This window comes from Papilio polytes, unplaced genomic scaffold (assembly GCF_000836215.1).
Source record: "Papilio polytes unplaced genomic scaffold, Ppol_1.0 DF824191.1, whole genome shotgun sequence".
Taxonomy (NCBI): Eukaryota; Metazoa; Arthropoda; class Insecta; order Lepidoptera; family Papilionidae; genus Papilio; species Papilio polytes.
In genome coordinates, this window is record NW_013525013.1 from 674,080 (window position 1) to 686,493 (window position 12,414).

General features: G+C 32.9%; 1 protein-coding gene across 1 annotated transcript in view; it reads left to right on the plus strand.

Moving 5' to 3' along the window:
- The first annotated feature begins 229 nt into the window (after positions 1-229).
- Positions 230-12,414, plus strand: part of LOC106110692 (protein Dok-7-like) — a 123,323-nt gene continuing 111,138 nt past the window's right edge. The window contains exon 1 of the mRNA XM_013292591.1: positions 230-406. The gene's annotated coding sequence lies outside the window, so the exon portion shown is untranslated. The remainder of the gene's footprint in view (positions 407-12,414) is intronic.

The following is a 12,414-nucleotide window of genomic DNA, read 5'->3' on the forward strand; positions in this document are numbered from 1 at the left end:
TGTGCGTTTACCGAAGTCGCGTGATAACTTTCGTGAAAAAAAAACATTGTTATACTTTATTTTCGCGAGTGCTGTGTTTGACGCTGTGTAAGTGTTTCGTGTCCACAACTGTTGATTTTTATAGTGTAAAAGATGGTTATTGTTTTTTTTAAGTGAATTTTTGGAATGTTTGTAACTCAGGTAGTGTACAAGTGAACGGATTTTAACGGTTTGTATTTTTCTTATCAACTGGCGTGTTTAGATGTTTTTGATTGCATTATTATCGCGATTTCGTTCAGAAAGTCTTTGTACGTGTTGGAAATGGTAATACTCGGTATGGCAAATACACCCGCATCATTTCAATACTGTGCAAGGATATTGACAATTGTGTAAACGAGCATTTGTGTAAATAGTGGACACGTGTGAGGTAGTCTTTACAACATTTTTTTATTGTTTTGTACAAAATTTTACGGTCCTGGTATATCGTACAGCGTAATTTGTAGTTTATCATAAATTACCTATCAATTAATTATTGTTATCTTTATTTATTTAATCTTTTTTTTACTGATAAGACAATGTTTAAATGGTATATTATTTACGGATTGTCACGTTTAAATTATATTTATATTTATTATAGCCTGTGTTATTCAGTGAAGGTGTAGGTTCCTTAATATGCGAGAATTTTTGAAATCTTTAGTAGATTATGAGTTTATTATGAACAAACGTAAATAAATTAAAGTAACGATCTTTTCTCTTAAATGTTACTTAGATTAAAAAAACTCATTGAATTGTAGTTTGTAATCAATTGTTAAGATATACAATACTTTTGTTTTTTTATCTTCAATTTTACGTAAATGCTGTACAATTTTCTGACGTCATACGCTGTTTTAGTCTGTATTTATCAATTTACCGTTGATTCCGCCACTCTATAATTTTATAGCAATCCTTGTAATGTTGGAAAGGCGATACAAAGATCAATTATAGTGAAAGACTAGACTCACGGCTGGCCTTTATGTTCACGGACGTCGACTTGATCACGACTTATTTCCATGCCCGGATTTGAATGCTTTTCAATTTAGCGATAGTACGCTCGGTTCACGCTTGGCCAACAGTTAGTCTGTAGTACTGGACTGGCATACTCTAAACACTAACTGGCGTCAGTAACAAAACAAGTATGCGTAGCTCTGCGACTGTCCAACTGGCCAAGTGTAAACCGCGCATAAAGTGGAAATTTAATCGTCTATGGTTTACGATTCGATATCAATGGCTGTTCGAATTGTATTTGGTTTTTTATACTTTTTTTCTGGTTTATTACCAGCCAGTGTCAAAGACTAGTATTGTCATTGCTATTGCTGGAAAATCTTACGTAATAATGTAGAAGCTGTCACAATGTTAAACTAGGGTTGACAAAAAATTTCTATTCAGTAAGAAATTGTGTATTCGTGTGTAAATACTGAAGATGAAATATCTTTGTTTTTTGCGAACATTATGTTTTATTAAAATACTAGTTTTCGCTCGCGACTTCGTCCGCGTGGAATTAAAGAAAAATCCAAACTTTCACATTTATAATATTAGTATAATATTCTGTGAACCTTTACGTAATAATAAATTTATCGTCAGTTATTTATTCCTCCATTTACCTAGATTTTTTACAACGCAATATAAGTAAAAAACCATTAAACAATACTATGTCACAATGTAGACACAAATTACATTGGATTTTACGATTTCGTACACCGCAATCGTGTTTCGGAACGAATCACTCAACGTGTTGAAATTATGTAATAAAACAAATTAAGTATTAATAAAAAAAACAATTTGTAACATTCAAATTGGTCACCTTCACACGTACATACATAAAAAAAAACTTTTGTCATTATTATTCTGATATTGAAAAGTATTAGGCCTTTAGTATACTACCACAAAAGAACCAAAGCAAGCACTAAAACTCCTGCTGTAGATTTTCGAATGGGCAGGCGCGCCCGGTGTAATAAAACGATCACACAGAATACAGGCGTGAAGTGGTAGCAATTCCGCGTTTCGTCGGATGAGTGTGGTGCTGGAGGTCTAATTTTAGTCCCTTTCCCTTACCACACTTTTCTTAAGAAGAAAGTATGGGAAGGAAAAGTGGATTTGACGGTAGAGGAGACGCATAGGAAGGGGAAATGTCCTCTTTATGTGCATCTCATCCTTGGGCAATTAAGGGTAGGCAACGCATCTACAATTGTGGATGTTTATGGGCAGCGGTCGCTTTCCATTTCGGTGGATTCAGGTGGCCGCTTGCTCATTTGCCACCTTATATTATAAAAAAAATCAAAACACAGTTTATTCAGAATCGGACATTATGTTTAACTAACTGCTGCCCGCGACCTCGCAATATTAAGATAAAAAATTTGCCTATAATATTCCCGTCTATGTCAGCTACCCTTGAGTGAAAGTCCGGTCGAAATAGACCCAGTCAATTCGGAGATTAACCGGAACTAACGCGGCTTGCATACAAACAGAAAAAAATATTTAAATGTTCGTTATAAGCGAATCTTCAACAAGCGACAGCGACACTCCAATTATGTTATATGCCTAACGTTACTCTTTGACACTGGCTTGCTTTAGGTTCAGTGTGTTACACGACTTTAAAAGACTGTGACAGAATTGTCCGTATTTTTAAAAACAATGATTTTAATATCCAGTAGATCGTGTTTTCATAAATCAGCAATAAGATACATGTAAAATAAATCCACAATATCTTGTATATCGAGCGCCAAGGCGTAAACAATAAAGATATTGTTACAGAAACCTGACCGTTTGTAGTCAACAATGCCTTATTTATTGAATAAATGATAGTACCAATTATTGGTTATTGTGTTGTAACATACGATTGTATATAAAGGTCAGGTCTCGATTAATAACAGCTTTAATTACATCATTTATACGAACTTTAGTGTATTAAACGCCAATAGCACAGTTAAGGGTAGACATATGCTTAAATAAATATGTCGTAGTCTTTGACTTCAGAAATCTAACAAAAAAATGGGACCCACCTGCAAGCATTACCATTCGGATAAAAAAAGAATTATCAAAATCGGTCCACTAGCGGTGGAGTTATGCCGTAACACATAAAAAAACATACAGACGAATTGAGTACCTCCTTCTTTTGAGAAGTCGGTCAAAAAAGTTATGATAAATATAGTTAGGTTTTTAAAATCTATTATTATAAAGAAAATAACAAGACGTCCTTTGCAAACTTTACGAGGTTTTATTTTCTGTTTTCAAGAAGCATGATAAAGTATTGATTTAGTTAATTAAGAGAACAGTCATCCCGCGAGACGATAACTTAGATTGTGCTTAATGCAGGTTAAGTGAGGTCGTTTGTTCACGAGACGCGTACTTAAATTGAGAGATTGCAATAAAAAATGAACTCGTGTAAATTGAAGTATGTAGTGTATGAATTACGAAAAAAGTAAATAAAACCTTTTATATACTATTTTTGACCGACTTCCCAAAAGAAGGAGGTACTCAATTCGTCTGTATGTTTTTTTTTATTATTCTGTATAAGTGTTTATAAGAATATTTTAATAAAACATTACTTTTTATTGTTTGCCGACTACTTCATGTTTACAAGAAGGTGTACATGTTGAAATATATCCATTACAGTCTCTCCTTCAATTCCCTATACCTGTCCTTTTCTAGCAAATAAATAACACAGACAATCTTCTGATTATTATAAATGAATATTCTCAGTTTTTTTTTATTGTCACCCTACTAGTTCACTTCACCGCAAATAATACGCGGTTAAGAAAGACGGCTAAGTATTAATTGCAAAATATCATTGTGTATTTTTTAATCTGTGATAGTAGAAAATTAAAGAGCAAATTTATTATATTTAAAATATTCGAATTATTAAACAGTTATTAAAAAAATGAAGAGTTAAGAAAAAATGCTTTTCCACAAACGTAACTGTCATTTTGCCGCCATCTTTTTTTTAAAGGCGGGATTTTCAATGTCGCGGTCGTGGATTTAAAATGGACATTTAATAGCTGTTTTAACGAACGAGATTTCTCGCAGAACCCGTTAAGCTTACAGCTGTGGGATTAAGGAATTAATGCTTTTATTGTTCTTGTTCTTTCAAATAGACGTCAAAATAATTCTGGAGAAATGTTTTCACTGATTGCGAGTGAAGGGTCGTTTTCGATCTCATTCAATTCAATCAGTTTCGAATTTTCGAGAATGCTATCGTAAACGTTCAATTGTTTTTAATTTTTTAATATTAATGTATTTCCATTATGTATTTTGTTACATGACTAAAAATGGAAGAACACAATTTCTAACCCTTTTAGATATTTCATAATTGATATCTGATTAACAACCAGTTGAATAAATATTTTGGTCATAGATTATAAAACATGACCACAGATTGTACATTGACCAAAGATTATAAAATATGGTCATAGACTGAATATTGACCATAGACTATAAAGTTCGTTTCACATTTCTATAAATACAATGAATCATCTGACACGAGTACTTTGATCGAATGATTATTAAGAAATAGCAAATATTCTAATCAATTTAGGTACTTATTTATACCTGACACCTAAGCCGTATGCATTTCTCGGTACTACCTAGCCATTGAGGTATTCTAGGAATTTATGGTGTCCGTTCTCATATTCGTTTTGTTTAAACATGTTTCGAAGTCAACTCTAACAGGAAGTTTGACCTTGGTCAAGCGACTGAGGTTTTTTTGATCGTTTTTGTGATTTTTAGCCATTACCGTCTTATGAAATGTGCTTTTATGTTTTTGCTGCTGTTTTGTCCGTGTTTAAATTTGTTAAAATATATTTTAAGTAACGGCTATTTAATGTTAAAAATAATTTTATTAAATGGGTGTATGGTATGCTGTTGTTGTTTTATTTTAGTTTTAGTATTATTTTACGTTTAAAATTTAAAATGTACATATCGTAGTCCCAATAGTATTCTATTCGTTCCATTGTGTTGAATTCATTTCCCATTCATTCGTTTCCATTCGTTCGGCCTCGTCCCAATGGCTCTCTCGTTATCTGCGCTTGTTGCCTTTTTCTCTACGTGTCCGCGGACCTTAATTGGACGCTTTAACGACTCCATTGCAATCCGACGTGACTTACTCGCTTTTTCTTATTTACAAGATTTCTACAAGGTCAATTAGAGGTCATGAATGAATGACATATCTTATTGCTTATCAGCAAATACTTACAACCAAAGATTTTTTAGGTGGGAAGTAATTTTAAGTAATGAATTGCTTTGAATTAACAATTTAAATATCTGTCATTTAAAAAACATGGTGGTGATTTCATGTAGTTTTGAAATATTCAAAAAAGTTGTGCGTTTTTGAGAAGCAAAACTTGTTTATATTAAGTAATTACTGTTAATGATTTGATATCCATATAGATGTTTATTAGTTTGTTTAAAACGCATTTAGACAAGTTAATATTTGTTCGCAAACGACTAGGACTTAACTGTGAGTTATCTAATAGAGGAAGGATATAACTGTTGTCGCAAATCGTCGTTCAATGTATAGGGTTGTCACTTCCCTAATTAATAAAATGTTCATCATCATCACCAGGCTCGGAGCCTACCCTAATATGGGGTGACTAGGCCATAGTCAACCACGCTGGCCAAGTGCGGGTTGGTTGACTTCACACATATCTTTGAATTTCTTCGCCGATATGTGCAGGTTGCATCACGATGTTTTCCTTCACCGTAAGAACGTCGGGTAAATTATGTACATATGAAAATTCGAAAAATTGAAAATCACATTGGTACATGGCGGGATTCGAACCCAAGACCTGTAGATTACAAGTCAAGTGTTCAAACCACTGAGCCACCGATGCTCTATCTCTCTATTAAAATGTTACTTACAAATTTTAAAAAGTTATTAGACTTCTCCCTTTCTAATGTGATATTAATAAAATTAAAACATATGCAGAAGTAGTTTTTACGTAATCTGTACTAATATTAAAAAGAGGAAATATTTTTTGTATGTATTGAAATAACTTCAAAACTACTGGACCGATTTCAAACATTCTTTTACCAATTAAATGCTACGTTATCGCTGAGTAACATATTTATTACTATTTTTTTCTAAGTTGCCAGCAATAGCTCGTAAAATATTATAATAATCAACAAGATGGTGGCCATCGCTGCATATATTCTTAAAAATAACATAATATCCATGCACATCTACAGATAATTCTTATCAATGGAATTTACCAACGTTTTATCGCCAGACAATAATATTGAAACAGTCAACAGCTGTCAACAAAACTAACCTCACTTTGGAGTATTCCTCGACTGACATTTACTTTAAATAATAAGTATTTAATCTGACTTCTTACTAATATTATAAATGCGAAAGTTTAGACGGATGTTAGAACTTGTAGCCTAAACTGCTGAACGAATTTGATAAAAGGCATAGATGTAGAGGATAGTCTGGAAGAACACATAAGTTATTAGCTTGTTTTTTTTTATTTCACGCGAACGTAGTGTTCAATAAGAATATAATACTATTAGGCGTGTTTCACAAGAAGGAATAAAATTGAACGTAGATGGCTACAAAGAGCAAGCAATGCAGAGGCGTCGCTAGTCTATTATCTAAGCTAAGTCTATGGGCATTTATCTATGGACTTATATATATTTTGCATGTTTAAATTCAATACAATTAGAAATGTATGAAAGAATTACATGCTGTGCTACGAACTAACATTCTTACGAGGTATGTTTCTGAAGAAATATGACCTGTTAACTAACTAGTAGACGATTTATTTTGTATTGAAAACTGCTTACATAAATCAGTGTTCGTTAACTTTTAACTGAGATGCGTTTATCATAGGATTACAAAGATATAATATTAGACGATTTTATCTAACTGATATTAAGATACATTTAAAAAAAGTAATTCAACATCACGGTCACCTCAGGGGTATGTCAACGAACCCATAAAAGTCCAAAACACGATATCTCAAAATTACACCACACAAAAAACACAATCCGGGCTAAGTCGAACGTTTGCACGGGCAATATTACTAGAGTTTTTACATGCGAGTAATCAAGAAAAGTACCGAAACGGAGTGAGGCTAAACAACAAAAAAAAAAAACAAAAGATTATACGTGTACTTGCTCCGATTTCTTTAGCTGACCCTGAGGCTTACAAAGGGGCTTAGATATTACAATAATAAAGCGATATTTTTATTCAGACGGAGTTTTTTACCGCAATTCTTGAGTTCCCTGTCCATTATGAGCAATGGAATGACGATGTCGTTGGCGATTTAGACCGGCGTTTATTTATGTACTCCAGAGTGTAGTGTAGAATAGTATTTAAGGAATTTAGCTTTAAAAAGAAATGGTAAATTGTTTTACGGAAAATTTGTCATAGATTAATAAATATACAGATGGTTAGAGAATCCATTTTATAGTACGAGTATATGTAGTTAGTAAATTATGCAAATAATGCTTGTTAAAATTACTATTTTTCGATTGGGATCCGTTCATGTGCAATTAAAAGGTGAATCAAAAATGCTTAAAAACAAGGCCATGACAAAAAAATAGCCCAGCCATCCGCAAATATACAAGAATTCCATATCGCGCCATACATAAAGCTGTACATACACGTGAACAATTTAACAAATGTTGTGGCGTGTAAATGGAAATTTTTCAAATATTTTAATTAATTATTTTATTTAGATAATAAATCGAATTAAAGCCAACAAAAACAGTTAACCTTATTTCTATTTATGATCTACAGTTTTGTTTTTTGAGCATATTATTCCTATTAAAACCATCTTTACAAACATTTAGTAATAACAAAAAAAAAATCACGAGATTTCTAAGATTTCTTGACTTGTATATACTTAAGCTAATACTCGTATTATAAAGACGAAAGATTTGTATTTTTTTGTAAAGTCGCGAACAACATCTGATAACTAGAATAACTAGAAGTACGAATGTAAAAAATATACATATATACATCAGTGTATGGCTGTCTTTACACCTGACCGAATGAATAAACCTTTGAAGTCATGATCGTTTTTGCACAAACCGGTCTCGCGGTAAATACTAAACACCGCACGCCACGACTTATCGAGACGATTATGAAATTACCATATTGAAATATTAATATAAACTTTTTTAATTACTTCTTGGTATTATGTTGCCTCTGAGATGGTAATAAGCATAATATTCAATTACGTGTATCGCAATCTAATCTATGGATTCTTTAATTGTAGATTGTTGAGTGAATGGGTGGTCTTAATACTTTTTAGTAATCAAATTTCATAGATCTACAATTATCGAATCTAACTACATGTATCTAAGATTTATTTTATCTTGTTTAAGGTTTTAGATGGATTTTAGCTTGTTATTCTGATTTTTTTAAGTTTTTACTGCCACTGTGTTTCTGTATAATGAAGAATTGAGTGGGTTACGTTAACGTTGGATATCAGCCAAAACAATACTATAGTTCAAGTTTACCTCAATTTTTAAGGTCGATTTTTAAAGGCCAATGACAAACTTAAAATTCTTACATTGTTTGAATATGGCTTGCGTACTTTGGACATTATTTGTCAAACGGCAACGGCCGAATAGTGAAACGAAATTTAAAAATTCAATAACATCTTAAATGAGGTAATGCTTAAATTGAATCTATTAAAATATTGAAATCTATCAGATTTATAACTTTAAACTGTCGTGGTTTTTACAAATATAATGTTCGTAAGATACGGGTTTCTTACCACGAATAATAATAATAATATCGGGAGCTAAAACAATTCAATCGTGGTAAGAAACCCGTATCTTACGAACATTATATCTATCAGATGGTAAGTGTCGTTCACAAAGCGATGTTTTTGAGTTTCAGAATTCGGCCTTTAAAATCATGAATTGCTAAGACGTCTTTGAGAGTGGATTTAGTATGAGATTTGTCAAGATAATTGTTAAATGGCGGGATTCAAACCCACGAATGCGGTCGGATGTGCCCTTAACCTATGGGGTTTTGTTTAGTAAACGTAAGTCGCTAAGTCTAAGAGTTAATAATAAGTATGCAACTTGAAGTGTTCGCAAGAATTTATCTCTTGCATCAGTCAAGACGGCCGTTCAAAGTGCTCGCTTTATTCCCGTCGCCTCTCGATCGAAAATAACAACAAAGTGGCATTAAGAGCCGCCATCTGGTGTCTTATAATTGCAAACGTTATGACTTCATGTGAACTTGTTCATTAGCAAATAAATTCTTAAGACTAAGGCAAAAGATATCTGAAACTTGCAGAACAGAAACATCATCATCTCCCCAGCCTTATCCTACTCTCGTAATGTCGGCGCACCGGGTTTTCGTCCTCCAAATCAGACGTCATCTCAGTCATCATTCCCTTCTTGATCATGTCACCTTTCACTCAATCCATCCATCTCCTAGGTCTATCTCTACCGGTGTACCCCTCAGAACAGAAACATCGAATCGTGAACCGCTTATAAATCTTTAGAAGTCTAAATTTAGGACGTTGTTGCATATGCCTACTCCAGTAGTTTCGGCTCACCAGGTTTTCGTCTTCCAAATAACTATCATCCGTCATCTCTGTCATCACTCTCTTATCATCATCACCTTTTACATATTTTTTGCACTTTAAAACTAATCAATATGCAATTTTTTTTATTTTTTTTTGTGACTGAGTTGTCACTGTTTGCCTTGAAGAGGCATTTACAGATTCACCGGGCTTGAGGTGGCCGAGCGCAGATGGCGCTTAGCCTAAACCTCTTTTATGAGTAACTAGGCTCAAGGGCTCCCTCAGGAGCCTCGGCTCGGGCCGTTGCTCCTGCTCCTATATGCTCTTGTATGCTCCTGTATGCTAACTTTACCATTTTTTTTATACAAGAGGCTTTAAACAATCTCCAATACAGAGAAATTTAAAATTCTTTAAATCTTTTAAAAATTAGCCTTAATAGACGTTAGTTTTCAAACTTTGCTTTAAGAAATGAATTTATCAAACCCGACAAAATCCTTTAAAATCAGTTTTATTCTTAGCACGAGTCGCAGCTAAGTGAAAAATTACACTAAGATTTTAATTAAAAAGCGTTTTTAGAAAGTTCTTTACTGGGTTAAGATTTTTCATTTTATCCCTCAACTTCCGTCACCCAGATTAAATTAACAAGTTACTTATTCGAATAAAGAAATTCTGAATGCTTTCTTACAATTCCATTGAGTTACATTTAAGTATACATAAGGGTTAGATGAAGAGTGAGCGCACACTTTTGATTAAACGGCACAACAGTTCTGCGATTGTCGATTGTTTTGCAACCCATTCAACGGTTTAGTTGCCCAACTAAAAATCGAGTAGTGTGTCTATAGCTCATAGGAATCAAAGCGCGACTTAACAGTTGTGCGATAGTTTCGTCTTTTGTTTTACATGTGTGACACAATAATGTAAAACTGAAAGGAATTATTCACCCTAATACATGTACGAATGTAAAATAATCGAGAGATGTGAGCCAAATAGTGGTTCGTGGTCTGCCTATCCCACTGGGTTACGGGCTTGAGATATGTGATTGTTAAATTTGTTAAAAAATATAAGTGAATTTCTCTCTTTGTAACAGAAACACTCCCTTTATTCATTTGTTTTACATTTTGGCTAACGTTTAAAGTCATGAAACAATTGAAGTATAGTAAATTTTAACAGCCTTAGAAATGGATGCGGTATAAAGTTAAACTTAGGAATACACTGATTGTAAGCAGATTTTTTACTAATACTTGGTTATACTCAGTTTATTCCTAAGTTAAACTTTATACCGCGTTTATTTGTAAGGCTGTTTTATCTATGATTACAATTTGTATATCGATTGTGAACGTATTCGATTGTCCCGCTTAAAGCTATCTCGATGTTTTTGTGCCAAGGTCACTTATTGTCCCTTAACTTGTAGGAACTTACGTCAAACATATTGTTCCATCCGTATGAAGTATATTGTTTGTTAATTTATTTCTGACTTGAGAAAGAATATTCGATAAACTATGTTTACTTATGTTTGGAATAATGATACGCCATAACAATTTCATCATACAATACTAGCTGTTGCTTGCGACTTCGTTCGTGCAAAATTAAAAAATGTTACTCACAGATTAATTACCTTTCTACCGGTGTAAGAATTTTTCAAATCGGCCCAGTAGTTTTTGAGTTATTTTAATATCCAAAATACAAATCTTCCCTCTTTAATATTAGTATAGATTTAACCACATTATTTTTTGTTTTATTGACCTCTTTAGAAACAAAACAAAGCAATGAAAGTAACTTTTTTGTATGTCTATACTAATATTATAAAGAGGAAAACTTTGTTTGTATGTACTGAATAGACTCAAAAACTACTGGGCCGATTTTGAAAATTCGTTCGCTGTTAAAAAGGTAATTTATCTGTGAGTAACATAGGCTATATTTTTTCATTCATCTATTATTTTTAAATTTCACGCGGACGGAGTCGCGGGCAAAAGCTATACTAAATAATATTGTTTGTAAGCAATAATATACGTATATACAGTTCGTTAAGTCAACTCTTGAATTAGCAATTCAAATGGCATGACGTCAAACATACGAGATATATAAAAATTGATTCAATTTATTGAGGATTCCGCGTCTCTGTGACTTCCCATATTTCTATACACGACAGTTGTTTGCCTTTAAAAGAATACGGGAATTTGTTCATTCGTCTAGTCTAGACTGGCATTTGTATTGATATTAAAAAAATGCTCAATCTATATTAATATTATACAGAGGAATTTTTGGTATTCGATTTATTTAAAAACTACTGAGCCGATTTTAAAAAAATCTTTCACTATTAGAAAGGTAATATCTGTGAGTAACATAGGCTATATGGCTAACCTTTTTTCACGCGGAAGAAGTCGCAAGCAACAGCTAGTAAATGATGATTATAAGGAAAGTCAAAAATTTAGTTCCATAATAAATGTGTAAAGAGTTTCTCAACATTTTATAAAGTCTCCGTTCCTAAAATCTTCTAACCTCGAATAAATTGATCGTAATTTAGCGAGGACCGTGTAATACGGCGGGCAGAAGTTAACGTAATTCGCTGAACGTGGAAAGTTAAAGCCGATAGTGCCGAAAAAAGAAGTAAATTGGGTTCCCTCAGGGGTCCGAGTTAAGCCCATTACTATTGAACATTTCATGTAAGCGATGCTGTTTTATGATATTTTATATACGATATCAAAGCGTCTAGACTTTTAAACGTATCATTTTAATATTTATTATGATTAAAACAGAAAACGTTTGAGTTGAGTTTTGAATACATTTTGTATCTTATCCAATTTTGTAACATGAGAAAGAAAGTTTTCTGTTCATCGAGTACATTTTAATGTGTACTTAGAGACTGTTGTAATGTAAATTTATTGAAACAGAATGCAACTAATGTATATTTATT